The sequence below is a fragment of the Hemibagrus wyckioides genome, linkage group LG25, assembly GCF_019097595.1.
Source record: "Hemibagrus wyckioides isolate EC202008001 linkage group LG25, SWU_Hwy_1.0, whole genome shotgun sequence".
Classification (NCBI taxonomy): domain Eukaryota; kingdom Metazoa; phylum Chordata; class Actinopteri; order Siluriformes; family Bagridae; genus Hemibagrus; species Hemibagrus wyckioides.
In genome coordinates this window covers 17,273,392-17,300,598 of record NC_080734.1, presented here as the reverse complement: position 1 = coordinate 17,300,598, position 27,207 = coordinate 17,273,392, and the positions used below count along the sequence as shown (strand labels likewise).

Below are 27,207 nucleotides of genomic sequence, written 5' to 3'. Positions count from 1 at the left end.
GATAGATATCAGATGGATGGCATGATGAGCTGGCACTGGTCTCTCCGAGCTGTCTCTTTAAAGCTAGGCAGCAGTGACCAAAAGACCACCCTTTCCTAACTGGTATCACGTGCTGTATTTATTTACCCCTTTGCTCTGGATGTATTGATCATGCAGACAGACAGCACAGAAATCCATTTAATCAGAAGTCCGCTTCTTGTCTCTGCTTTCCTGGAATAATGTCCAGTGGAGTTAGGGAGCATTTCATGTGGCAATGCTGAGGCCTGGTTTCACTCCAGCTTCTCTCTCTCTCACTCACACACACATTCAAACACATCACCGCATCACTGTCTGTTAATTTGTGCATCGCATTGATGAGATGATGTTCAGCTTGAGGAAAAGACAGTGGGGTTGTTCTAAAGAGAAAAAAGAAATGTCTTTAAACAGAGAGGAGTGTTTGCTGTTCCTGTGGAGTCTTTGACCTAAAGAGTTCACAAACATGACTGAGGAGAAACTCTGTACAGCAGAGACACTGTCAAGAGTAATGAAATTCTCTCTCTTTCTCTCTCTCCCTCTCTGTCTCTGTCTGTGTCTCTATCTCTCTCTTTCTGTATTTTCCCCGCTCTCTGTCTCTCGCTATCTCTGTCTCTCTCTGTCTCTCTCTCTCTCTGTCTTTTTTTTCTTTGTCTCTCGGTGTCTCTCTCGTTCTCGTTCTCTCTCTCTCTCTCTCTCTCTCTCTCTCTCTCTCTCTCTCTGTGTGCGTTTCGCTATCTCTGTCTCTCAGTGTCTCTCTCTGTGTCTTTATCTCTGTGTCTCTCTGTCGGTGTCTCTCTCTCTCTCTCTCTCTCTCTCTGTGTGCGTTTCGCTATCTCTGTCTCTCTGTCTCTCTCTGTGTCTTTATCTCTGTGTCTCTGTCGGTGTCTCTCTCTCTCTCTCTCTCTCTCTCTCTCTGTTTCTCTTTCTCTGTTTCTCTCTCTCGCGCTGTCTCTCTCACTCTGTCTCTCGCTCTCTCGCTCTCTCTCGCATGTTTAATAGCCCTAACAATAAAGCACCGGTCAGGAAATTAGCAAGTATTAAACAAAGGCACTCCTGAGACATCCTGTGTCACCGATTGCTCGTTCACTATTGCTGCATTTTTTCTTTTTGTAGGAAAAACTAGAACCAGATCAGGTGAAAAATACATCAGTGAACACATTTAAGCACAGAGGAAGACGTGTCCTGGGGTCAGGAGTCATTCAGCTGCTGGTTACTGATGAGCTGCTTCACCGTGAACAGACAAATTAATCAATAAAGTCAGTAGAAAGCTGTCAGAGTTTACCCACAAACCTTAAACAGTGATAGAAATGAAAGGGAAAAGTTGTGCCCTTCTGGGTGACTTTATCTGTTTGTTTAATTTGTGCTAATTATGCCGTTTTCAGCTTCTTCTTTTTTTCCTGTTTACACCATAAACAGTGTAAACACTAATAAACTAAGCAAAGTCGATATTTTCTGTGACGGTGTTTTTTAAAATCCCTTTTAATAAATACGTCAGCAGTCGTAGGCTTTCTCTCTGTGAAGTTTTGGGAGGAAATTAGCTGCTAGGTTTTACCGAACATCTGCAGACTGTTTCACTTTCAGATTCCCACAGCCTTTACAAGCTTATTTTTCCTGTTTAAGTCTGAAAAGTTGTCCCTTATGCAATATGCTGCTATCTGTACTGAGATACAGATATATTTCTGTGGTATTTTGCTGGCAAAGTAAAATCCTTTCAACATCATAATCTAAAAGTCAAACATTGATGATGAATTTTGTTACAGAGAGTATATTTTCATAACATAAAGTGGGTTCGCTTTAGTCTTTCTATTATTGTTGTTATTATTATTTTTCATTATTATTATTCACATACTCTGTGAATAAGTCTCTGTTCAGGTTGTTGGACCTTTTGCTGGTCTGTTGAGGATCCGGGTCACGGCACCAATAAATCTGACTATATTTACTATATTGGTATTTATAGATTATTTCATTTATTTTCATTTATATTTATTTTTCCTTGTAATCTAAAGCAGTTACCGGTGAAAGAATTTCCTTTTGGATTAATAAAAGTTCTATTTTATCTTTATCTTATGAGATGATCTCAAAAATATCTGTAGAACTGTATAACCCAATGCTCTGTACAACAAACCATTCTTCATCATCTTCTTCTTCTTAAATCCTGTATGTTTTATGAAGTAGCTCACTGTTCACTGTGCTATAAGTTGTGATGTCTCACATCCCTGGCCTGTCTATAGACACCAGTCTCTATATTCCTCAGTCCTTCCTGGATTTCATTCAATCCAATTCCTGGAGTTTCTTGTGATTGTTGTTGTGATAAACGCCTGATTTTGCCACAGCTTTTTCCAGAAAGGTTCACGATACAACTTGCAGAATTTATTCTCAAGTGTTTATTTGCTTGAATTGATGTAACTACAAGCACATGATTCTTCTTTTAAACTTCTACCAGTGAAGACGCATATGTAATGGGATTTGTGGTTAAGGTGTTGGGCTACTGCTCAGAAGGTTGTGAGTTCAAATCCCAGGTCCATGAAAAATCTGCCACTGCTGGGCCCCTGAGCAAGGCCCTTAACCCTAAAATGATCAGTTGTGTAAAAATTAGATTAATTGGATAAGGGCGTCTGCCAAATGCCAGAAATGTTAATGACTTTCCTTAATAGCTGTACTCATGTTCAACACGCGTGTGAATCAGACAGGGTGTTGGCTGAAGGTGCGTAACGCGTCTCCACCCAACATCTGAGGTAATTTAGAAAATTTGCAAGCTTCTCTGAGTCATGCCGAGTTTGATTGATTGATTGATTTTTGAGTTTCTGTGATCATAAAATCCTTAAGGAACTGGATAAAATCAGATCCATGTATTCATCTTAACCCTCCTAATTCAGCTATAAAATTAGTGACATCTGAAATGTCCCATATCTACAGTCAGGATAATAAAAAAATAAAGACGATTAAAAGAACCGGTGCTGTAATAACACTTAAGAGAAGAGGATGCTGGTTTGTTTTTTATTCCCATAGAGGATGTGAGAGAGGCAGAAATGTCTGAGTATCACAGCTGGAGATTGCAGCATGCCAGTATTTTTGGATCTCCAAATCTCCATACCAACAAATTATTTGGCCTGCTAGAAAAGAGCTTTGGATAGAGCCGTCTCCTCACCGTTAAGTCGATGATGCTCGGATGTATAGCTTCGTAGATATAAATTTGTACATACATATATTGTTTTGAACATTTTAATGTAGGTATATTTTATCAAACCCTTGTGGAAATTCAGTTTGGTTTCTGTCCTCGATCTGTAGTTGAGTCCTGAGTCACATCGAGATTGACTAGTTCTTTTGTTTTCTATGATGCAGAGCTGTGAATTCGTCCCGAATCTAAACGATTAACCCTTAAACGATCTCTTATACAGGTTTTCGCACCTTTAGCTCGTAACTCCAATATAAAAATGGAATGGGGAAAATGCATATAACCATGATTACATCTTGTCCTGTCATATCCGGTCTCTCATTAAATATATATAGAAGCATTATGAAGCTAAATAATTCTTGGAAAGAAGCAGCAGAGATCGTTCATGCCTTGTAGAAAAGTGATCCTCCTTTGCTTTACATTGCGCTGGTGTGGATTATATTTGTATAGACTGTCATGTGGTATTTCTTACTTAAAACAGTAAATAGCACTGGCTTTCTATACACACTGCCTTACGAAAGTGTTCACCCTCCCATTGCACTCAGCTTTGACGTTAATCAACTAATTATGTGGCTTTATGTGAAGTTAATTGGTTGGACCAGATCTTATTTAGAGAGGGTTTCATAGCCAAAGGGCTTGAATACACACACACTCACTAACTTTTTGCAAACAAAAGTAGTTTTCATTCCACTTCATACACATAATTATGAGCTCTTACATAAAAGCAAAATAAAATTCTATTTAAATTTCTGGAAAAACATCAAGGGTGTGTGAATACTTGTGCAAGGCACTGTGAATGTGCGGTAACTACAGAGTTCTCGGAAAGATTCATTTCTTGGTCATATGTTGGAAAAAAGTTAAAGGATTTCCATGAGTGTGTGTCTGTTGGGATTAGTGATCATTCAGCTACAAGAGCGTTAGTGAGATCAGACACTGAGGAGGTCTGGGGTTCAGTCGGTGTTCCAGTTCATCCCAAAGGTGTTCAGTGGGGTTGAGTCAGAGTGAGAGCTCAGTGCTGGACACTCCAGTTCTTCCACTACCTAACGCCTTCACACACCTTGTCTTCATGTCTGGAGATCCCTTTGTGCACAGGTACAGGGGTGCACAAACTTTTGACCATACTATGAAGTTTTCAAGAGCTATAAAGTTTGTCAGGGTTTGTTTGACGGCTGGCGTGGCTGTACAGAAGCCGTCACATTCCCAGTAATGACCATCCCTACTCATCAAACAAGTTCTCTAATGAATCACAGGATGTTCTGGCGAGTGTGTGTGTTTGTGTGTGAGAGAACTCTGACTGATTTTGACTGTTCCCGGTCCTCCCTTTCTGTGAGGCTTTATAATAAATCACATGATTTTACAAATCTCAAGCTCCCAGTAAACATGTCTGGAAAGCTCACACCAGTTGGTTGTAGATGCAGATCATGGAAATATATAATTCATCCAAATACCAGGTGACTCCTTTTATTGTAGCAGTGATAGAAATATTACTGTAATAGAGGTTTCTAGAAGTTACCAGGTTTTTATTACCTCCCCGTTTTCCTGAACACGGCACTGTCCAGATGGTCGGTTAAAGAGTTCTGGCTGTGGGAGTTGATGTAGTGTAGCCCATGGAGACTGACGGCGAGGAGCCAGTATCATTAGGTAGAATGTCATTTTATGCTTGTATGGTTTAGTGCAAGTGTGTGTGTGTGTGTGTGTGCGCGCACATGCATGTGTGTTAGGTGAAGGGTCACCCTTATGACTTTCTCCTCTCTACGCTCTGCACTCGGATGTGACTCAAATATTCACAGTTAGACTTGTGTGAATCTGGATGCTCTTCCTCTTTTGTGGTTCAAGTGTTTTTCAGGTCCATTCAGCTTGCTTTGGTTTGTATCTCTGACCAGCTGACCTCATACACATGATTATGACATGCATGGTCAGTTCACAGAAAGCTATTTCTACTGATGTCTCCCGGGCCTCATCGAGATGGGGTTCAAATGGGCCAAGCCTATATATGGGGGAGGAAACGTGAACTTGAAACCCCTTACGTTCTTAAAAAGGCATCTGAATGATAAGATTTTAGATCAGATTTAAAACTCCTGTTGGTTTAATAACGGAATAAGGCTGTTAGTTCGCTATATATTCTTAACAAGAAAGTGTAGAGCATGTGATCAGCAGTATATTGGAATAAAACAGAGTTGCTTTGAAAATGAATGTGTTTACAAACGCCTTAAGGGTTCTGACCGCAACAGCAAAACAAAGCTATGACCTGCTGTTTAAAATTACCATGGACCCCTGAGGTGCGTACGCAGCCGGCTGACGTCGGTGTGACGTGTCTCTCGGGGGGTCTGTAGGCCTGTAAAAACTTCTTTTATGCATCTAATGATTTTAAACATAATTATAACATGTAAGCGCACGAAAATGAGTAGGTTGACTGAATGTAAATGTAAAGGTCAGTTACTGGTCAAGCTGTTTTGTGTAGTGAGTGAAACACAAATTTCACTTTTCTTCACTGGTTTAATCGCATTGAGTCACAATCTGTTAAAAACCCCCCAGAACACTTATACATAATCAAAAAAACAAACAATTCCCAGCTTATCTTACATTACTGACTCGAGATGTGTGTCTCTCATAAAGCTTTATCGCTGTTCTGAAGTGACCACAAGCTCTTTTAGTTTACTCCACCTAATCCGAAACATGTTCAGAAGTTTCATTTAGCACCTACTTCATCTTTTTCATGTGTGTAGAATGTAGACGCAGCACTTTCTCTATTCTAGGCTCTCTTAGAGTTTACTAAGGCTTTGAGTCTTTTTTACAGAACACTGACACTAAAATGTAACTTCGTATACACCGATCAGGTCGGTCCCCCTTTTGCTGCCAGAACCCTATGCATCATCACATTGTGTACAGTGCTTAATTAGCACATTTTTCCTCACACCTCCAGGGATGGGAGTTCAAGTCCCGACTCCGCCCTGTGTGTATGGAGTTTCCATGTTCTCCCTGTGTTTTCAGGGTTTCCTCTAGTTACAGTCCAGTGTCCTTCCTCCTCCAGTCCAAAGACTGTATCCTCATAGGCATCATAGTTACAGTCCAGTGTCCTTCCTCTTCCAGTCCAAAGATTGTTTCCTCATAGGCATCACAGTTACAGTCCAGTGTCCTTGTTCCTCCAGTCCAAAGAGTGTTTTTTCATAGGCATCATAGTTACAGTCCAGTGTCCTTCCTCTTCCAGTCCAAAGACTGTATCCTCATAGGCATCATAGTTACAGTCCAGTGTCCTTCCTCTTCCAGTCCAAAGACTGTATCCTCATAGGCATCACAGTTACAGTCCAGTGTCCTTGTTCCTCCAGTCCAAAGAGTGTTTTTTCATAGGCATCACAGTTACAGTCCAGTGTCCTTCTTCCTCCAGTCCAAAGAGTGTTTTTTCATAGGCATCTTAGTTACAGTCCAGTGTCCTTGTTCCTCCAGTCCAAAGAGTGTTTTTTCATAGGCATCATAGTTACAGTCCAGTGTCCTTCTTCCTCCAGTCCAAAGAGTGTTTTTTCATAGGCATCTTAGTTACAGTCCAGTGTCCTTCCTCTTCCAGTCCAAAGACTGTATCCTCATAGGCATCATAGTTACAGTCCAGTGTCCTTCTTCCTCCAGTCCAAAGAGTGTTTTTTCATAGGCATCTTAGTTACAGTCCAGTGTCCTTCCTCTTCCAGTCCAAAGATTGTTTCCTCATAGGCATCATAGTTACAGTCCAGTGTCCTTCTTCCTCCAGTCCAAAGAGTGTTTTTTCATAGGCATCACAGTTACAGTCCAGTGTCCTTGTTCCTCCAGTCCAAAGAGTGTTTTTTCATAGGCATCATAGTTACAGTCCAGTGTCCTTCTTCCTCCAGTCCAAAGAGTGTTTCCTCATAGGCATCATAGTTACAGTCCAGTGTCCTTCTTCCTCCAGTCCAAAGAGTGTTTTTTCATAGGCATCACAGTTACAGTCCAGTGTCCTTGTTCCTCCAGTCCAAAGAGTGTTTTTTCATAGGCATCATAGTTACAGTCCAGTGTCCTTCTTCCTCCAGTCCAAAGAGTGTTTTTTCATAGGCATCTTAGTTACAGTCCAGTGTCCTTCCTCTTCCAGTCCAAAGACTGTATCCTCATAGGCATCATAGTTACAGTCCAGTGTCCTTCTTCCTCCAGTCCAAAGAGTGTTTTTTCATAGGCATCATAGTTACAGTCCAGTGTCCTTCCTCTTCCAGTCCAAAGACTGTAGGCTCCTAAGTATCTCTGTATTGTCCATAGTGTGTGTAATTGTGTCCTGTGATGGACTGACACCCTGTCCTGGCTGTCCCCTGCCTTGTCCCCCAAGGGACACACCTCAGAGAACCCCATTACCCTGTGTACTTATTATTGCTGCAAACAAATGATGGATGTTTAGAATATCAACTCAGGAAGCTGTGTTCAGCAAGTTATGTCAGATCAACATGGTGACAGTGGACACTATTGCTGAGAGCCGCCATGTTGATCTGACGTCATTTGCTGAAGTTGAGGACAGCTTCCTGAGTTAATATTCCAAACATCCATCCCACTGCTCACCTTTAAATGAGTTTAGTGTTTACTTTAGAGCAGAAATAATCTGTAACGCTGACTCTGCACTTGTTTACTGTTTTGAGGGAAACGTTCAGCCGGCTCTTATTTATCTTGTCGCTAACAAAAGATGTACGACGGAGACGTCCATGTGTTTTGTAGCTCGATAAGCAGCGTTCCTGTGCCGTGTCCTGATGTGTATATTTCCTGCTGGTTCGAGGCGCAGACACTCTGGCACTCGGTCAGTTCTGCGTTGCTGCCAGCCTTTTTCCTCTTCATCAGATGGCAAGTGATAGGTGACGAGTGGGACGAGGAGGGACGCATACCAGCCAAGAGGAGCACACATGCCTATGTGTTTAAGTGATGACATTTTCACTACTAATGCAGCAGTGTCCTTCTTAATGGCCTAATTTGGACATGGCCGCAGGCGCGAATAGACTTTTTTTTTTTTTTTACACTGTGAAGAAATGGTGTGATGGGTTGACCAGTGTGCCTGAGGAATAGGCACTGCTCTCTGCTCAGGGTAGGTTTAAACCCATTTAATGAAATGGCATGCTGACCGGTGGCGCTAGTCCCGAGCTGGGGATGGATGTGCTGATGGACAGCAGAGGGAAAATCCAAGAAATGTTCAGAGCTGGTCATGTTTGTACACTGAGAGTTCTGTCCAAGAGTCTCCATTATGTTGTGTGTGTCTCTCTCTGTGAGTGTGTGTGTCTCTCTCTGTGAGTGTGTGTGTCTCTCTCTGTGAGTGTGTGTGTCTCTCTCTGTGAGTGTGTGTGTCTCTCTCTGTGAGTGTGCGTGTCTCTCTCTGTGAGTGTGTGTCCCTGTCTGTGTGCATCTCTGTGAGTGTCTCTCTGTGAGCGTGTGTCCTTGTGTGTATATCTGACTGTGTGTTTCTCACACTCTCTCTCTCTGTGAGTGTGTGTGTCTCTCTGTGAGTGTGTGTGTCTCTCTGTGAGTGTGTGTGTCTCTCTGTGAGTGTGTGTGTCTCTCTCTGTGAGTGTGTGTGTCTCTCTCTGTGAGTGTGTGTGTCTCTCTGTAAGCGTGTGTCCCTGTCTGTGTGCATCTGTGTGTGTGTCTCTCTGTAAGCGTGTGTCCTTGTGTGTGTGTGTATCTGTGTGTGTGTCTCTCTGTGTATATCTGACTGTGTGTTTCTCACACTCTCTCTCTGTGTGTGTGTGTGCACGCGCGCGTGTGTGTGAACTTTGTGAAGAGCCTATCAGCTGATGAAAGTGTCTGAATGAAGTGTGTGAGTAGCTCTTGCGGTTGAGGGGTTTCTGGGTAATCTGACGATCCTCTCCACAGAGAACACCCACACCTTGATATAGCAATGCCAGGCTAGCTTTAAATAGGACAGTGGCAGAGAAATAATAAAGAGAGAGAACAAACAGCAAACTGCGTGCTGACCCTGACAACGTCGCATGCAAAGATGAATTCCTTTACTTAGCTGCTGTTTTTTTTTCCAGACGGTTGTTTAAGGAGCACGTTTGTGTGACTGCTCCAGCGAGGTCCGAGAATTTGAGAACGTGCATTTTGGTTCTCAGCATGCGCTCACACACCGTGCAGCTGCTTGGAGGCGGGTGTGTGTTTGGCATGTACATCTGAAGACTTGCTTAAACAGTGCAACTTGCCCTCTGTCGTCTTTTTTTTTTTTTTTCTTTTCTTTCTTTTCAGTTCCCCTGCTGTGATTTGTTAGCGCTCATTAGCTCAGGAGAAACAGTTGGACCTAAGAATAGTTGACTTTGATGCACAGCAGAATACTCTAAATGGGAACAGCTCGCACCCATGCGTTCTGAATATCCCATGATGCAATGTATTATGATGAAACAACAACTCGTACCTCGACTCCAATATCAACATAGAACAGTTTTTGTTGTGTCCATGTTATTTTTGTTTCTCCATAGCCTACTAGGGTCAATATGTTCACGTAGAAAAGTTTTGTTTTTTTTTTTTTTCCCCCACATAAATGTTTCTATCCTCAGAGTAAATGATATAAAACCCATTTCTGCTCCAAGATGCGCCAAGTGTTTGGTCATAAGCACCTAAAATCTGAAGGTGTTTTCTTAACCCACTAAAATTCTGTCTAAGGTTTTCCAACAGAGGGAAAAACACCTCACACTGAAAGCCAACAGACTCCTGACTCACTTTATATCAGACTCTCAGCCAGAAAATCATTCATTTGTACTGATTGAAAAAGTCTGGTATGTCACTGGCAGCACCCGAATGCCAGAGCACAGGTAAAAAGGTTTAAGTAAAAAAGTGGGAAAAAAAGTGACCACATTCTCAGAAATAACTGTAGGAGGAGGTGGTGGTATTTTGCTTGTCCTTGAAATGGTCCAGTTTGGGTGAGACTGTGCTCACTGTAGCCTCACACTCCTCTGCTTAGTTGATTGGAGTGAAACATGATGTGATCCTCTGCTCTTGTAGTCCATCCACCTCCTGGATTTAACCTGTTGTGTGTTCCGAGATGCCTAATATAATATACATTGATGAGCCATAACATTATAAGCAGTGAAGTGAAAAAGGCTGCTGATCTCCTCATCATGGCACCTGTTAGTGGGTGGGATATATTAGGAAGTAAGTGAACATTTTGTCCTCAAAGTTGACGTGTTAGAAGCAGGAACAATGGACAAGAGTAAGGATTTGAGCGAGTTTGACGAAATTGTGCTGGCTAGACCACTGGATCAGAGCATCTCCAAAACTGCAGCTCTTGTGGGGTGTTCCCGGTCTGTAGTGGTCAGTATCTATCAAAAGTGGTCCAAGGAAGAAACAGTGGTGAACCGGAGACAGGGTCATCGGCGGCCATTCTGTCAATGTCGATATATTTCTTTTTAAATAAGGAAGTCAGAGAGCAAGAGGACTCTGCTGATATCCACAATAGTCTTGGACAAATGTGTATTTTTAAGAGAGCTTTCCATGCTCCAGGATTAATAAATTAAAAGGAAGGAAAGAAAGAAAGAAGGGAAGGGAAAAGGAAAGAGAATTTTTACTGTGACGTCTTTGCTTGGGGATCTCAAAAGTTTGGTTGTCTCCATGCTTCCTGGAGCTTGCAGGAAGACCTTTGTCTGATAAAGTGGGGTCTCTGTCTCTCTGTCTCTCTCTCTCTCTGAACTAGCCTGGGGGTAAGTCATACCATTCTCCTTGGAGTATGACTCCTCCCTTCTGCTTTTGGCCATATGGAGACTGTAACCTTCCACTGTTCTTGTTCTGCCCGTCTTCTTGTTTTGATCTATTCCACTCGCTTCAGTCTGTAGTCTGGCATTTGGCTTCCTTTCTAAGTGGGACGTCGGATCTTCTTAATACGACCCCGAGTGTTCCCGAGTAGGAACCGGTCAGATTTGAGGAAATCCAGAGTTGAACCCAGTTATATTTCTGACTCCAGTGACGAATGGCACAGTAACCTGGACGTCTGGGTCAGTCAGATTGTCTGTCCAGACTAGTTATTTGTCCAGTTTCCTGGCAGACACATGTCGGTTCAGAAGGCTAATGATACAGCTGTCACTAGCAGTTTTCCTTTTTTCCCTCCAACCAAAAAATAGCTCGTTTGTTACAGAGCTATATATAAACACAAAATGCCTCATGTTGAGTCTGTAACTGTTGACTGCGGCTCGTTCCAAATCCCACTGCTGAAGCCTGATCTCAAGTCAAGAGGTTTTTATTGTCATTTTCACCATATATACAGCTGATGCAGTACACCGTGAACTGAAATGACGTTCATCCAGGAGCCTGGTGCTACAAAAACAACACAGAGAGAGCAAAAAAAAATTAACCTACTGTCTCTATCCGTGTCTCTCTGTCTCTCGCTCTGTCTTTGTTTCTCTTTCCATATCTCTCACTGTGTTCTCTCTGTCTCTCTATGTCTCTCTCTCTCTCTCTCTCTCTCTCTCTTTCTCTGTTGCTGTCTTTCTGTCTCGGTCTCTGTGTCTCTGTCTCTCCCTCTGTCTCTCCCTCTGTCTCTCCCTCTGTCTCTCCCTCTGTCTCTCTCTCTGTCTCTCTCTCTGTCTGTCTCTTGCTCTGTCTATATCCCTCTCTCTCTCTTTCTCTCTCGCTCTGTCTCTCTGTTTCTCTTTCCACATCTCTCACTGTGTGTCTCTCTCTCTCTCTTGCTCTGTCTCTATCCATCTCTCTCTCTCTCTCTCTCTCTGTGTGTGTGTGTATTGTAGTTGAGCTCCACTGTCTCGTTGTGTTTTATGAGGCATCTGTCAGCACGCTACTTAAAGCCATAGAGACAACAAATTAAAGGCCTACGCTTCGGAGAAACAAACTTCGGAAAGTCCCAAGCTTTGGACAGCAGGGAGAGAACGTTAAGCTTCAAGTGTATATCAAAGTGCCTAAACACGGATTCTGTAGAAATAACTAAACTGTGCATCCACCGAGTTAACAGAAAACACCAGACTCCAGATGATGGACTGATTAAACTGTTTTAATAAACTCTTCAATTCCCCGTGACCAGCAAAGTGCAGGTATGGAGGACGTGCGAGACGTGCAGCTCCATCCTTTTCACGTTATAGTGGATGGACCATCGAGATGATTCACTTATAAAGAATGACTTATCTGAAACTTTTCTTTTGGTGCTGGAAGTGTAAATAGATGCAAGGATCTTCCTGATTAACTTCTCAGCCAGCTTCTCAGACAAAGTCCAGTGTTTTGTAAGAGCTTATTGCAAAAATGTTTAGGGTACAGATATAAAATGAATAAATCTAGTAAATAAATAAATCATTTCCATGGTGCACATGCTGTGGTTATACAGCCATTACCATCTTTTCCACTTAATCCTACGTTATTTGAAGTAGAACATCAGAAGAAAACAGCACCAGATATCTAAAGCTCAATCAGTTCTTTGAGTAATACTCTGAGCTGAAGCTGAGGGGGAAAAAATGTTAGCTTGTGGCTAACAGCAAACATATAAAGACATGCCTCAGGCCACCTCTCTGCTGTCAGACTCTTCATCTCTGTGGCCCTCGGTCTCAGGATAAAAGCTGTACTTGCTGGTCCTTGTGTCCAAGCAAGACGTGGACTTCAACCAAGTAGCTGAGTGTCTGTGAGAGAAATCATCCGCCTCTTGTCGGTCCTTATGGAAATGCAGCTGCCAAGTGCTCTGGGAATTTCTCTCTCTGTGGTGCAGAGATGCTTCAAAACCTACTGAAATATTTCGAAGGTAATGTGAGGAAACCTGGTCAGAGTTCACGACGCTGACTCGACTCGTAGACTCCAGTGACTCATACGTTTCGTTTTCGTTTCTGCAGTTTGCTGCCATGGTATTGAATGAACATTGCGATGTATTGACCGAAACGGCACTTGGACAGATCAGACCAGAGGCGTGTAGCATGGATTCGGCACATGAAGCTAAATTCATAGCGTTTCCTAGGCGATGAGACGAGATGAATCGGTGCATCAATTTAAAAAACTGATGATTATTGAAATGGTCACTCCATGGCTGTGGAGTTATTGGTCAGTGGAAAGGGCCAGAGAATGCCTGTAAGTGAAAGACAGATTGTTTGAGGAGAATATAAACCTGCGTACACACCAGCAAGCAGATATCTGCGATTGTAGACAGCTAAAGTGTGTGTAATTAATCATGCAAATAATTTCCTTTGACTCAGTGAAACATCCAGCCAATACGGTTTACCCAGAGCCTGCAATGGATGGTTGTAATCTTTTATATTTGTACATGGCTTGGTAGTTAGCATTTTTGCCTCTGGGGTTAGTAGTTTGTTTTGTGTGTCTCCCCTGTGTGTGTGAGTAGTTTGCATGTGCTTCAGGGGTTTCCTCTGGGTTCTAGGGGTACCGTCCCCCCACTCAGTCCAGAGATGTTCACTTTTAGAGGTTTAGAGGTCTCTAAATTGACCTTGGTGTGTAAGTGTGTGTGTCTTGTGCCCCGATTTCCCTGAGATCCCTGATGCCGAGTTCACATGGCACGATTTTCAGAGTGGTCGGATTACCGTTGCTTTCACACTGCATGACTATGTGTAGGAGCATTCAGTCTCTGTTGTGTTCACACTGCATGATGGATCAGCGACAGGAGCTTTCACACTGCATGACTTCACAATAGGAAGGATCGCCGACTACTCTGTCTGCCCTGCAAACTGCGTTTCACAACGGAACGTACGCGAGAAGTGATAAGGAAATAACGCAAGATCACACGTGAGCTCAGGGTTCTGAGGATTGTGCATTCTGCAAGTGAAAAATTTTGTAATCAAGCTGGTCAAGCAAAATGTTTCTACTTTATTTCTGTTTGATGCTATGGTAAAGCTTATTTATTCTGATATAACTATTTTTTTCTGAAACCTATCAACTCTATTAAACTATAATTTTGTGCTCCAGCCGAAGCCATGCTTGCTGATATTGTGGTCTATAACTCCTCCTTAAATGTCCCTCTGCCCTCTATCTGTACCTCGCTCTCTCATTGGCTGTAGGTCATCGCCGATGTGTTTTTCAGTCCTTTCACAACTTTGAGTCGCCCGACACGTCCAGGTATTTAGCATACCAAATATTTCACGGCCATGAAAATCTGGGTTAAGATCGTGCAGTGTGAACTAGGCATGAGGCTCCAGGTTCGCCACGATTCTGTGTGTAGGAGATAAGTGCTACAGAAAATTTGTGGAGCAACCAGAGGATCGTTTCAGATCAGCACAGAAACTGTGTGTATAGCATTTTGGGACACGTTTAATCAATCGTGCAAGAGCAATAGTGCCTTATATGCGCTAATGCATGTGTGTTGGTGAGGTCTGAGGCTTTTCTACATCAAATCAATGATATACCTAACTAGTCGCTCAAATATTGGTGTGGTGTGGAAGCCTGAGGTGTTCATCCCTAGTGTTTACTGCATTTGTTGTTGTTTTGCATTCTTGTGAATTCATTTAACTTAAATGACACTCTTCTGCCTTATGATTGAGTGATAACTAGCATACTCTGATGTATCTGATGTACTGGATAATCTAAGAATATAACATCACGCAGCGACGTTAGCGTTAGCGTACGTTCCAAGACCTAAGCCATGAATAAATATCCCTGTGCATCACCTGACTACATTCTCAGCACAGTGACACGGTAATGTGAAGAGCTCTGGTACGTCAGGTGTTTCTGGGATTTTTAAACACTTCACTGTCACTGCTAAGAATAGTCTAGCGACTGATTATATCCACTGCTGCTAACAGCCACAAAATGAATCCATATAAATTCACTCCGGCTTCGTGTTTTGAATCATTATTCAAGCTCGTCTTCATCTATTTGTGTTGTTAAAACCATGATTAAGCTCTCGTTTCTACAAGGCTGTTGGAGACAGACCCCAACATGCCGCTTCTTTCTTCCCCGTTATGTGAGAAAGCTAACTAGCAAAGTATGAAGACGGTTTCAAATATTTGTTGGCAACCAGAAGAATCCTGGGACTGAGAGTGATTATTCATTCAGCTTGAACACTGAGGGATTTTTAGTCACAGGTGCTCTGCCATGTTGTTTTTGAGTCACTCAGAAACCTGTTAGTGCTCATAGAGTAACACACTCAGATCAGGAGAGCAAACGAAATCAGGAAAACATCAGCGTTTCTCAAATGGAGGAGGATTTTTTTTTTTTGGCCTTCATTTTTTTCCTATTCATCATCAGCTTTTCCATCTTCTTTATTTCTTACTTCCTCTTGTTGTTATTGTTTTACTTTGTTGTTGTTCATCATCTCTCTTCCTCTTGTTGCTGCTCTTGTTCTTTGTTAAGATTCTGGAAGTTTCTGTATTTGAGTTTGTATTCGATGTGGGCAGAAGATAGGCAGGCCATCGTGGCAGACACCCACTCCAGTCTATTTTTAGAGTTGTTGGGATTCATGTTTAAAGAGAGGGTCTGTGCTGACCAGGCACCAGCCAGTTGCCGTTGTATCTTCTTTGTTCATTCGTACGAATCGAAAGCTGGTTTCCGTCACCTATCTGTTTTGATTTTTATTCCGGTACAAGAGAACAAACGCTCTCTGTGTCACCATTTTACCCGACGCCAGCAGAAACCTTTCACGGAGAGCGCTAATGCAGTTCAAATCAGTGCCCGTGATGATCCGACACCCCTGGGGTTAGAGATAAAGCAGCCTGAACATCCACTGTGCACAAGTCCGAGGCCTTGAAATTTGTAACAGTGACAATTTCAAGGGAAATACTTGGGCTTGCGGTGGAGCTTAGGTATTTCGGTGTGTATGAATGTGTGTGTGAGTAAATTTACACTGGTAAATATACATCACTGAGCACTGTTAGGCTATCGTGTTGCTAGCAAAACGGCCGAAGAGGGGGAGAAACTTGGATGGCTACACAAAAGCTTGTCGTTTCTTTACTCTGTTAGTATTGTAGATTTTAGCTAATCTAATTTATCTGAGCTAAAGTCAAAATTGAATTTTTTCTGGTCATAAAACCATACTGGCATTTGATATGCCTCAGAATTTGCATGAAAACAGAATTAGCTTCACTATAAAAGACAGCAGAAAATTAATGAACTGTTTACATATAAAGCATCTGTGCATGGAGATGAGGAAGTCAAAAAGTCTGCAGTATAACAAGTATTTATAAATACAGGATATGCTGTGTTTTGGCAGGAATTGTGTGTGTGTGTTTTCAGAGCAATCCAAGGTATGTATTTATAAGTGGATGTAAAAATAGTTCTAGGTGTCCTGTTTGAGGGCATGATGGCCTGCTGGAAGAACAATCTCTCTGTGTGTTACAGAGAAGAGTTCACATGTCTGAGGTCCATCAGTATCTTCCCGGCATCGCTGCTTAGACAGACCGCAGGTCAGGGAGCTTGAATGGGAGATTGAACAGCACAGGATCATCACTGTAGATGTAAAAGTTTCTTAAGGCAGTGTAAAGTTTATTAGGCTTCTATTAAGGTGATGAACTTTAACTTGAACGTTTCCACACAGTTATAAGTGTACAGTAGGGACTCAGGACACCACACTGGGGCGGCTCCAAGCCTTGAGAGTGAGACATCTGCCCACTCGTACTGCCTTGTGGTCTGTCTGACAGGAAGTTGGAGATCTGCTGACACAGTGATGGACCAAAGTCCCAGGGCCTCCTATTTGGTAGTGAGTTTGGAGGAGGTGATAGTTTTAAATCCACAGCTGGAGTCAATAAACAGCATATTAACGTATTTTCCCTTCCAGATGTGTGTAGTAGGTGTGAGATGCCTCAGCTGTTCAGGGGGAAAAAATATAATGCTGTGCTCTGATTTAAAAGTACAGAAGGTGAACTGTTCAGTTTATCTCTGAAAACACACACACACACACACAATTCCTGCTGGTACACACAGTATATCCTGCCTCCTGGTGGTCCAGCGGCAGGATTCTGTACTCATTGCTGTGGCCCGGGTTCGATTCCCAGGCAGGGAGCTAACCCAGCCACTGTAGAGTTGTCTGTCGGTGCCGGTCCCAAGCCCAGGTACAATGGGAGGGTCGCGTCAGGAAGGGCATCCGGTGTAAAGCCTGTGCCAAATCCAAACATGTGGACCGAATGATCTTGAAGACTGCCTCAGGTGGACGAGTTAAAGGGGCATTTTCAGGGGCTTTCTCTTCTTCTTCTTATCCTCCTTCATGTTCTTTTTTTCTGTTGTGGTTTTCAGTTCTGCTTCTTTTTCTCTTTATCTGGATCCTCTCTCTCTCTCTCTCTCTCTCTCTCCCTCTCCCTCTGCCCCCAAATCCACCCCCCCCACCTCAAAGTCTGACAACTGGTTGTTCTTTGCGATGAATTACAAGTTGTAGTTTTGCCTCAAATGCAGCATAATTCTACCGTAACCGTTGGATACGATGGATCATAAACACAGTCGTGTAAAAATACTCTTTTAAAACTTTTATGAAATTCTTCCCCAACCCCAGTGAGGAGATTAGAGCAACAGAGGGAGGGAGGGGGGAGGGGGCAAGGGTCAGTGAAGTGATGCAGCTGTTTGTTCAGTCACAGCTGTTGCTCCTCCTCCTCCTCCTCCTCCTCCTACACACACACACACACACACAGTTCTCTCATAAAAGAACATTGTTCTGAAATTGTTTGAGTAGAAGGGTAGAGCAGAGTGAGATGGCCGAGTCAGTGGCCTGTTTCACTGGGCTCTGATTTTTATTATGAAGGGCTGCACAACATTAAGATTTTGTAACTTATAATAATAAAAACACACTTTCTAGATACTGACTAATGTTCACAGTGAGGTTTTCTGGTTTTAATGCGCGTATAACAACCTGTTTTATTTACCTCTGTATTATTTACTGATAGTGTTTTATTGGTATTAAATATCCCATCTGTGAGCAGTAAGTTATTATCAGTAAGTAAAAGTCCACTGATGTAAATGATCCAGTTTTACTGTTCTGTTTAACAGATTTAACAACATGCATCATTTCAGGTCTCTCTCTCTCTCTCTCTCTCACCCACTCACTCACTCTCTCACTCTTTCATTTAAATATCACTTGTTTACTCACTCTTTTAGTTGCTCACTCTTTTACTCACCCACTCCTTCTCTCTCTCTCTCTCTCTCACTCTCTCTCACTCACTCTCTCACTCACTCTTTCTCTCTGTCACTCACTCTTTCTTTCTTTCTCTCTCTCACTCACTCACCCACACTCTCTCTCTCTCTCTCTCTAGCTCTGTGCAGTCTTTAAGGGGCGAGTCCGAGTCTTGCCGAGTTACAAGAAATGTTTGCGTTATGTCTTTTCTCCCTCACACTGTATTAGAACTGTAATCAACTTCCCCCACACTCCAAACCCTGTTACTGTGCTGTTAGTCTAATATTTATTGCTCGATCTGACCACATGCATCATCACCTACTGGACATTTAATTCACTTTATCCTCAGTTACTCTTAAGCAACACACACACCATGTAGTAACATTTATTATTTTTTCTTTAGGGTTAAAGAGTTATGACCCAGCTCTGTTCTTGTTCATGTTTGGCAATCTTTCTTGTCCTGATTCTCCTGAAACTCCTGCACAGGGTCATGTCCTGCTGGAGTTTAAACACTGTCACTGGACGCTGCGAGTCCTGACGTAGTCACTGGACGCTGCGAGTCCTGACGTAATCACAGTAGATTGCTGCTCCGGTGCTTACGCACGAAACCACTGATCATGAATCAATCATGAAGTTTATTGTGTTTGGGTCATTTCAGATACACGACACTCCAGTGGATGAATGATGATACAGTGTGAAGGGAAACCTCGATCTACACAATAAATAAGAAATAACACACAACAGCCTGTGGTCAGTGATATGAGAATGATGCTGTCTTAGTATGAGGTTTTATAACTTTAATATTTAATAAAGTGTTTAATTGTTTTAATCAGCTGCTGCAGTTGTAAATGTTTTAAATAATAATGATGATAATGACTAAATCATTGAAATGGGAACTGTGGCAGAATTTATTACTCTGTCACTAATCCCTACTGACCGCAACAAATCCTGTCTTGTCTCTTGTCTTGTCTCTTTTTTTGCCTTTTATGTCTTGTCTCTTTTCTCATCTTGTTTTTTTTCTGGTCTTGTCTCTTTTCTGGTCTTGTCTCTTTTCTTGTCTCTTTTCTGGTCTTGTCTTGTCCCTCTTTCCTTTCCTTTCCTTTCCTTTCCTTTTCCTCTTGTCTTGTCGTGTTGTGTCTTGTATCGTATCGTGTTGTGTCTTGTATCGTATCATGTCGTGTCCTTGCTCCTCTCCTCTCCTCTCCTCTCCTCGATGCCTTCAATCTGTGATTGTTGTTTTTCATCCCTAATGCAGTCACTGACCAAAAATGGCACTTTCATTATTTTTAGGGGAAAATAAGTCTAAAGCCAGAAAGATGGAAAAGTTCTCCAGTGTCAAATCTAACGCATCATTTTAATGGTGATTGTAATTAAAAAAATGATTAAAAAGCTCTTTGCTTCTCTCTCCTCTGCGCTCTCTCTCGCTCTCGCCCTCTCTGCTCAGAGAGCTGCTTTATAGAAGGATTGTATAAAAAAATCTAGGGTTATACATTTATCACTTTATAAATGAGTATAAATTATAATGATTATCACTTATTTTTGCGAAGATGCTTTGTGACAGTGTCCATTTTTAAAAGCACGAAGTGGATCGAATTGATTTATTTTTAAAATGTTTGCTGTTTATTACTGAAAACTCACCTCTGAATCTCAGTGATTGTGGAATTGCATCCTGGCCTACTCTCTTTAAACCTCAACTTGTGGAAATGTTTTTCTTTAACAGTTCTGGACTATTACACCTCTGTTTAAACCGGCTTCACCAGTCCTACATTTAGCGAGAGTGTCTCTCATTCATTCTCTGTAGCGCTTTTCAAACCCCTTCTGGGTCTTGTTTAAGCATTTGTTCTTGCCGTTTCGGTGTAATTGGGCATTTTATCTGCCTCTCTGGGGACTAAAGATCCCAGGGAGAGATCTACACACACACACGCACGTGCACATGCACACACTCGGATAGAGGACCACGGGCAACACCCTTGTGAGTTTGTGTATTTTGGAGAGGAAGAATATGGAGGAGGGGAAGGGTCAGCACACAAGTGCAGGGGAAAAAACACAAGCAGCAGAGTCCAGGACCAGCTGTCATCCCCAATAACCCTCGTCCAAGCTTCTAAACAGTGGAGCATTAAAGGGAGGACAAGGAGAAGGAGGTCATTCTGAGTGCACTTAATGAATAATTTTGACCACTTCTGTTTGCGTCGTGTGAACGGTCCGGTGATTGCTGAAGCTGTAATATTTCAAGCATGTTTAATTTTCTCTCAGTGAATCATATAGACTGACCCCTCCTGTGCCTTGTAGACAAAGCGTTCAGCAAAGACCGAGAGCAAAATGTTAACATGATTACAACGAAATGATTCGGTGAGTCACACTCATAGTTCAAACGGATACCCCATGACAATCCTTCTATAAGGATTTCCTCTTCTTTTGTCTGACAGACAGACAGACAGACAGACAGACTGCTCTCTGGTTAAGTGCTGGTTTCTGGAAAGCAGGATTTGGGTAAGATCGTGTCCTGTGCATATTGTTACAAGTCCTGAACGATGAGCCACTCACACACAAAGCTGTAAAAGACTGCACAGGCCTTGGTTAGTGTTGATCCCTTCACCCCCACACCTGGAGAAATATCAGCGTTCGTGTAAGAGCCGTGTTTGTCTGCTTTTTCTCTTTAAATGGAACATGAACCGCACCAACTACACCCCGTTAAGACTGGCAGTGCTAGCAGCTTTCTTGCTCTGCTCCAGGATTTTAAAATGCTTTATGGGCCAGTTAAAGCTGGCATGTTTTTGCAGCATCAGCTCTTGTTAGGAGAGGCTTCGATCTCCAGGGACAGGGTGAGATCAGATACAGTAGCCTGACTCGGGATAATAGTGCACGTGTTCTTGCAGTCTTTCATGTCTCGCTTCCTGACCCTAAACCCCCTCGGGGCTAACGGATGTTCCCATTCATCCACGGGTGCATTCCCTGCGCTCGACGTCCTCTCCGTTTCTGTCGCTCTTTGTCTCTCGCTGCACTTTCTTTCATTTACCGAACAAAGATAAATGTGGAAAGTGAAATGTGTTGAAACTCGAACGGAGCGATGGCTTTATTCAAAGCAAACCAGCAAAGACACAAAGAAGCTTTTCATGAATGGAAGCAACAGTGACGCATGCGACGGATAAAGGAGTAGAGAGGAACGTGCGTGACTCGGAACATCAAAGAATAATAAATCACTCCTTCAGTTTGCTAATGGAAAAAGACACGCAAAATATGCTTTATGCATTCAAATACCTTTACTATATAGATATATGTACACATGTATGTATGTGTATGTGTGTGTGTATATAATATATTGCTAAGCTCATGTGCAGGCCTACTGTATAAGAGGCACATTGGGAGTGACCCAGTACTGACTGCAAGGTAAATCCTAACTGGGCCAAGTGAACACAATTATTCTAGGCTGTTCTCGTGGCTGTGCACACGGTTGTAAAAGTGTGACGGTTTTACATTTACATTACATTTTCTAATAAAATGTGTGAACACTAAGATGATGAAGGTGGTGTTTGCGTAGTCAACTCCTAAATACGGTGTGGCTAAGAACCTTGAGGTGTGGTCATGTGTGGAGTTATAACAGTACCATGGTTACTGGATATTTCTGGACTATATATACTGTAGTGCAGGGATCCTCAAATCTGGCCCACGAGATCCACTTTCCTGCAGAGTGAGAATGCTAATCGATGTCTTCAGGAATTCATTAGTAAATCGCAGGTAGAGGAGTTTGATCAGGGTTGGAGATAAACTCTGCAGTGCATTGGCCCTCCAAGGCAAGATTTGAGGAACCCAGCTGTAGTGGTTGTATCCCGTGGTGCATTGATGGAGTCGGACTACACTGACCCGAGGTCCCAGATGTGCATTTTAGGGCAGTGGCGTCTCGCTGGTTAAAGACTCTGGATTACTGATCAGAAGGTCGAGACACAAATCTCAGCACTGCCAAGCTGCCCATCATCCAGGGGCAGTGTACCATGGCTGACCCTGAGTTTTGACCCCAGAAAAACGTTTAGGTTTAACGGTGGCTCAACAGTTAAGACTCTAGGTTACTGATCAGAAGGTTGAGCTCTCAAGCTGCCAGAGTCAAAGGCCCTTAACCCTTTCTGCTTCTCTCTACTCTTTGCACTGAATCATACCTGACCCCAACTTCCTAACACACTGGATTACAGTGTGCTGAAACCTATATCTGTCAAGTAAATGCTTCTTCTACAATATCTTGACCCATCATCAATCAAAAACAGGAAATTGACTTGTGTAGAAGCAGAGATGGGGATCGAGATGTACCTTCACTGACTCATGGCTCAGTTTGATTTGCTTTTTGAAATGTCGCCTTCCATTAGAATATAAATGCTAAAGCTGTACATTAGACGCATCAAAACTCCTGTAATGTTCTCACAGTTCACTGCAGTGTTGGAATCAGGAACGCTACGAATCAGAGATGCTGAGCCAGTGTTGGGAATAAACGTCTGCAGTACAGTGTACACAGTGTACATGCTATGAAGATGAATCTTGGTATTTTTAAAAGTTTAGATTAATAATAAATGAAAAGATAAATGACAGAAATGACTCTTTGTGTATATGATGTTCCAAAACCTTTCTTCTGTCAGCCTTCATCAAACCAACTGCATTGTCGGATCTGTTTTCAGAGCATGATGAAAATTCTCGAGTGATGAGTCAGTAATACGTTCTCCCAAGTAATCACCACCTTCCCCATTACCACAGCCTTTGTGTGTGTGTGTGTGTGTGTGTGTGTGTGTGTGTGTGTGTGGTGCAATGAATAACCTGTGCTACTGTTACATCTTTGGACAGAAGCGCATTACTCTTGAGCCATAGAGACCAGATGAAAGCTTTCAATTTTTTATTTCTTCAAGAAGTAATTTACTTTCTCTGGTTGTTGGGCAGGGGAAGAAACATCTGCTGACAGCTGTATCAACTGTTACGTTCGGTGTAAACACTGCCTTATGAACAACAAGCTGTTTGGAAGCATTGCAGAAAAAAACAATCTCTCTCTTCTAGACAGCATCTGAGAAAATACAATGCATAAACTTCACCCAGTGTCTGGAAATTCATCCAGTGTCAGGGGAAATGTACAAGGAAAGCACCTGATATTTCACTGGAATATAGAGCGGGGGATCAGTGAAGCTTCGGGACGTTTCTACTGCCGGTGTTTCAGGGGATCTTGAGTATGATGTCGTTATAAATTCTCTCCTGCCTCTGCCAGGGGGGGGTTAAATGAGGTGTTTGCAGAAACTTATACATATAAACTATACAGGAGCTTAAAATGTAATGTGTAGAAGAGTGGGCCAAAAAAAGCATATAAGTTCCTTTTTATTTATTTATTTATTTATTTATTATAAATAATTTGAATAATTCTGGATGTGATGGGAGGTTTAGTGAGTGAGAAACCAGATATCAGCCCTGTGCTTCATTCGTTTGCATCTAATAATCGTGCAACTCTGAGAACAGGCCTGAGGATTCAGCAGAACAGGTCTATACATGTGCTGAAGTTGTCGCAACATGCAGACTTTCCACAAAATGGCCTCAGTGTGTCATGTCAAGACTCATTGAAAACCTGTATCGTATAATATTCTGACTTTCTGTATTCCTTTAACTCTCACCCTCCAGTTTATTGGCTGCTCCTCTACATCCTATATGCATCTAATCACATGCCAGCAAGCACAATGCATACATTCCTGCAGATTCAGGTCACGAGCTTCCGGCAATGTTCATATACAACATCAGAAATGAGGGAAAAAGTCTGATCTCTGTGACTTTAATCGTGGCTTGGTTGTTGATGGAGGTGCAGGTGGGCTAGTGGGACTGGTGATCTCCTACTGGGAATCTTCACACACCTCCGTCTACACAGAATGGTGCATAAAACAAAAAACGTTGAGTTGAGAGACCTTTGTTGTTGAGAGATGACCAGGCTGATTGAGCAGAAAAGCATCTGAGCATGCACAAGACATTAAACCTAGAGATGATTGAGGAGCTACAACAGCAGAAGACCGCATCAGGTTTCTTCTCCTGTCAGTCAAGAATCATGAGCTCAGAGTGACCCAAACTGGACAGATGAAACTTCCAGGAGATGAGCAGTTTCTGAAATATTCGAGTCAGCCCATCAAGTCACGGAGATCACTTTTTATTCATTCTGATGTTTGACCTGAAGCTCTTGACCTGGATCTGTATGATATTAAGCAGCGACATGATTGGATGATTGGATAACTGCATGCAGGTGGAAAGTGAGTGTATATAGACATATAAACATGATCATTGTGCATTTTAAGTAGTTTTTGAGCATCCACAGCCATGCTGTCTGGGAGGGGGATGGCTTTCTCTCTTTCTCTCTCTCTCTCTCTCTCCTTCTCAGTCACAGTGTCACTAAGCTATCATGTGCTTCTATGTGTATGCAGAAGAGGGCAGAAAGCAAATTCCTCCATCTTCCTGTGCCCCAGCAGTCGACTGGCATCATGTGTCTCAGTGGAAGCACATGATGGCCTTCACTTTTCCCAATGTTTAATCGTTGTTTCACAGAATCAAGAGCATTTCACCTTATTCCTTTCATCTTTTACTCATTGTCGGTCAGCTAAAATGACCTCTAATGTCTGACCTGTTCTTGCCTCGTGCATCATATGACGTCAGTAGAATCCCAGTTGTAAAGCTGTTTGCTGGAGTCTGTTTGCTGTTATGTCATCATTTTCCTCAGCAGACTTTAGGTGTTTGGACAAATCCACTTTTACGGAAGTTTCCTTGCTTATTTATCCTGATAAATGATCACCTCCTCCATTACACTACATCTATAGGAATCAGTGTAGAAGAAATCTTCCTCAAAGGCTGCCTCAGACAGCCGAGAGTCATAACTCACGCTACAAAACAGGTTTCTCCACAAAGTGCACTGTGCAAGTAACAGCATTGTCCTCGTGTACAAAAAATATGAGAGCTGGCTCTTAACAGATGTTTAAAAGAGCCAGCTCTGGGAAAATCGAACCCACAAGCATGCATGCTTTTCAGTCTAAGTAGCTGTTTGTTAGCGACGTGGCCAGCTCATGGTGAAGGAAATGTCTGGATTTGTTTTAGCTTCTTACTTTGGAGGGTGTTTGGTATCATCCAAGCCTGAGATTGATGTCATTCCTGCTTCTGGATTTGTCTCGCATGCAGACGGACATTTTTTTTTAACAAGAGTGGACAGTCATAAAATTATTAGCTAGCAGCCACCAGGTAAATAAAACCTCTGCCCAATAATTCTCGATCATCAGCATTCATTCTCAGAGCCGGTGACATGAGTTACAGCGACCGTTTACATCCAGATGTAGGTGTGTCCTGTGACTCGAACCCAGCTGAGAAACGTTGAACGTTACGTAAATACAGAGTGACTAAATAGATTCAGCGACTACAGACGGGAGTGAGGACAGTAGAGGTCACGTGATCCGTGTCAAAGAGCTCACGCTGCTTCTCCTTCATCTCGAATAATATGATGCAGTGTATATAAACCCTGCTGAATTTTATACACAAACACCAAAATCTCCCTCCAGAATGATTCACTTGAACATTTAATAGAAATGCTAGTTGTACCACCCACTTATGAATGCTGTTACTATGGCGACCAGGAGTAGAAACGCCTAATGACTTCGTCACACTACAGCGAGTGAAGACTTGCAGAGATAAAAAGCACTGTACGGAGCTTAAAGCTAGAGCGTAATGACGTGGAAAAGTGAGTAGCTAGTTCAGGGCATTAATACAGTGGAACCTCAGCATATGAGTTTAATTCGTTCTGAAGGTGGAAATTTGTATTGCGATATGAATTTTCTCATAAGAAATAATGTAAATGCATGATAGTCCGTTCCAGCTGCCCAAAAATATGACCAATACGAAGCGTATGTAAACTGTAGGGCTGCTTATGAAGAACTGACCCAAGCCAAGTCATTCCATGTCAAGGCTCCTCACAGGAAGTCGTGCCACCAAGCTTGGGCTAAAAATAGAACAGAGCACCCATGCCACCAACCTGTCAACGTAAAAATGTGCTAAAAAACACCTAGCTTTTGAACTCATGCCGAACTTTGGTATCGTGGGTTGACTCTTTCGAAACAACTTTCACTGACTGAAAAAACATTCGCAAACTCAATTCGCTAGGCTTTCCACTGACGCTAGCAAGTTTTGAACCGCTCCCGGACGTACGCGCGACTTAGCCACGCAACGTTCGGTTGTTTCGTATCCCGAAAATGCTTCATATTTCCATGCAAAATTTCAATTCTTAAGGCGAAAATTTGTAAGAGAGGGCGTTCGTATGCTGAGGTTCCACTGTAAAGGGAAATGAAGGAGTAGATGCATTTCTGGAGAGAGAAGTTTACGAGTTCTCCATCAGTCACTACAGTGTTTTTGGGTTTAAGCCGTTGTAGTCTCTCCTCACGTCAGACTATATAGAAGATATTATTGCAGTGATAAAGTTGTGCTAGTTATATTTCTCGTTTTTCAGTTATCCTTTCAATCCAAGTGATACTCTGAAGTCGTTCTGCCATTAAGAGATGGTTGTTTTGTATGGTTAAGTGAGCAGAATAAGCAGCACACGGTATTGAGGTTTGTTTTTGTTTAAACGTGTACTGAATTACAACTCTTTCAGTATTCAATGAGTTTGTTCAACTTACTCGTCCACAAATAGGTCAGCTCCCAGGCTAGTGTTCTGTACACTCATGACTACCGAGTCCTTATTTGGTCTCTCAGGGATGTCTGGGTGATCCAGTCGTATTGTTTAAGTGGCACTGGTTTTTTTATAAGCAGCTGCAGAGCTTTCCCCGTGGAGCAATCTGCTTAACAACCTCGACACATGTACTTAAATGCACATCCAACAGGCAGGAACAGATAAAAATCTCACCCACTTCCTGTGGAGCAAATGGACGCTATTGCCGAGACGCCTTTCCCATTGCTGCCAGCGGACCGATTCGGCTTTCATCACTCCGCCTGGAAGAGACGCTTCTCTCTCAATGTGTGCGCATACAGCTGAATTCACCGAGAGCACAAC

At 42.5% G+C, this 27,207-nt stretch overlaps 1 protein-coding gene across 3 annotated transcripts in view; it reads left to right on the top strand.

The window, feature by feature from the left end:
• The window catches only part of ralgps2 (Ral GEF with PH domain and SH3 binding motif 2), a 127,738-nt gene that overhangs the window by 892 nt on the left and 99,639 nt on the right, over nucleotides 1-27,207 (top strand). The window lies entirely within an intron of this gene.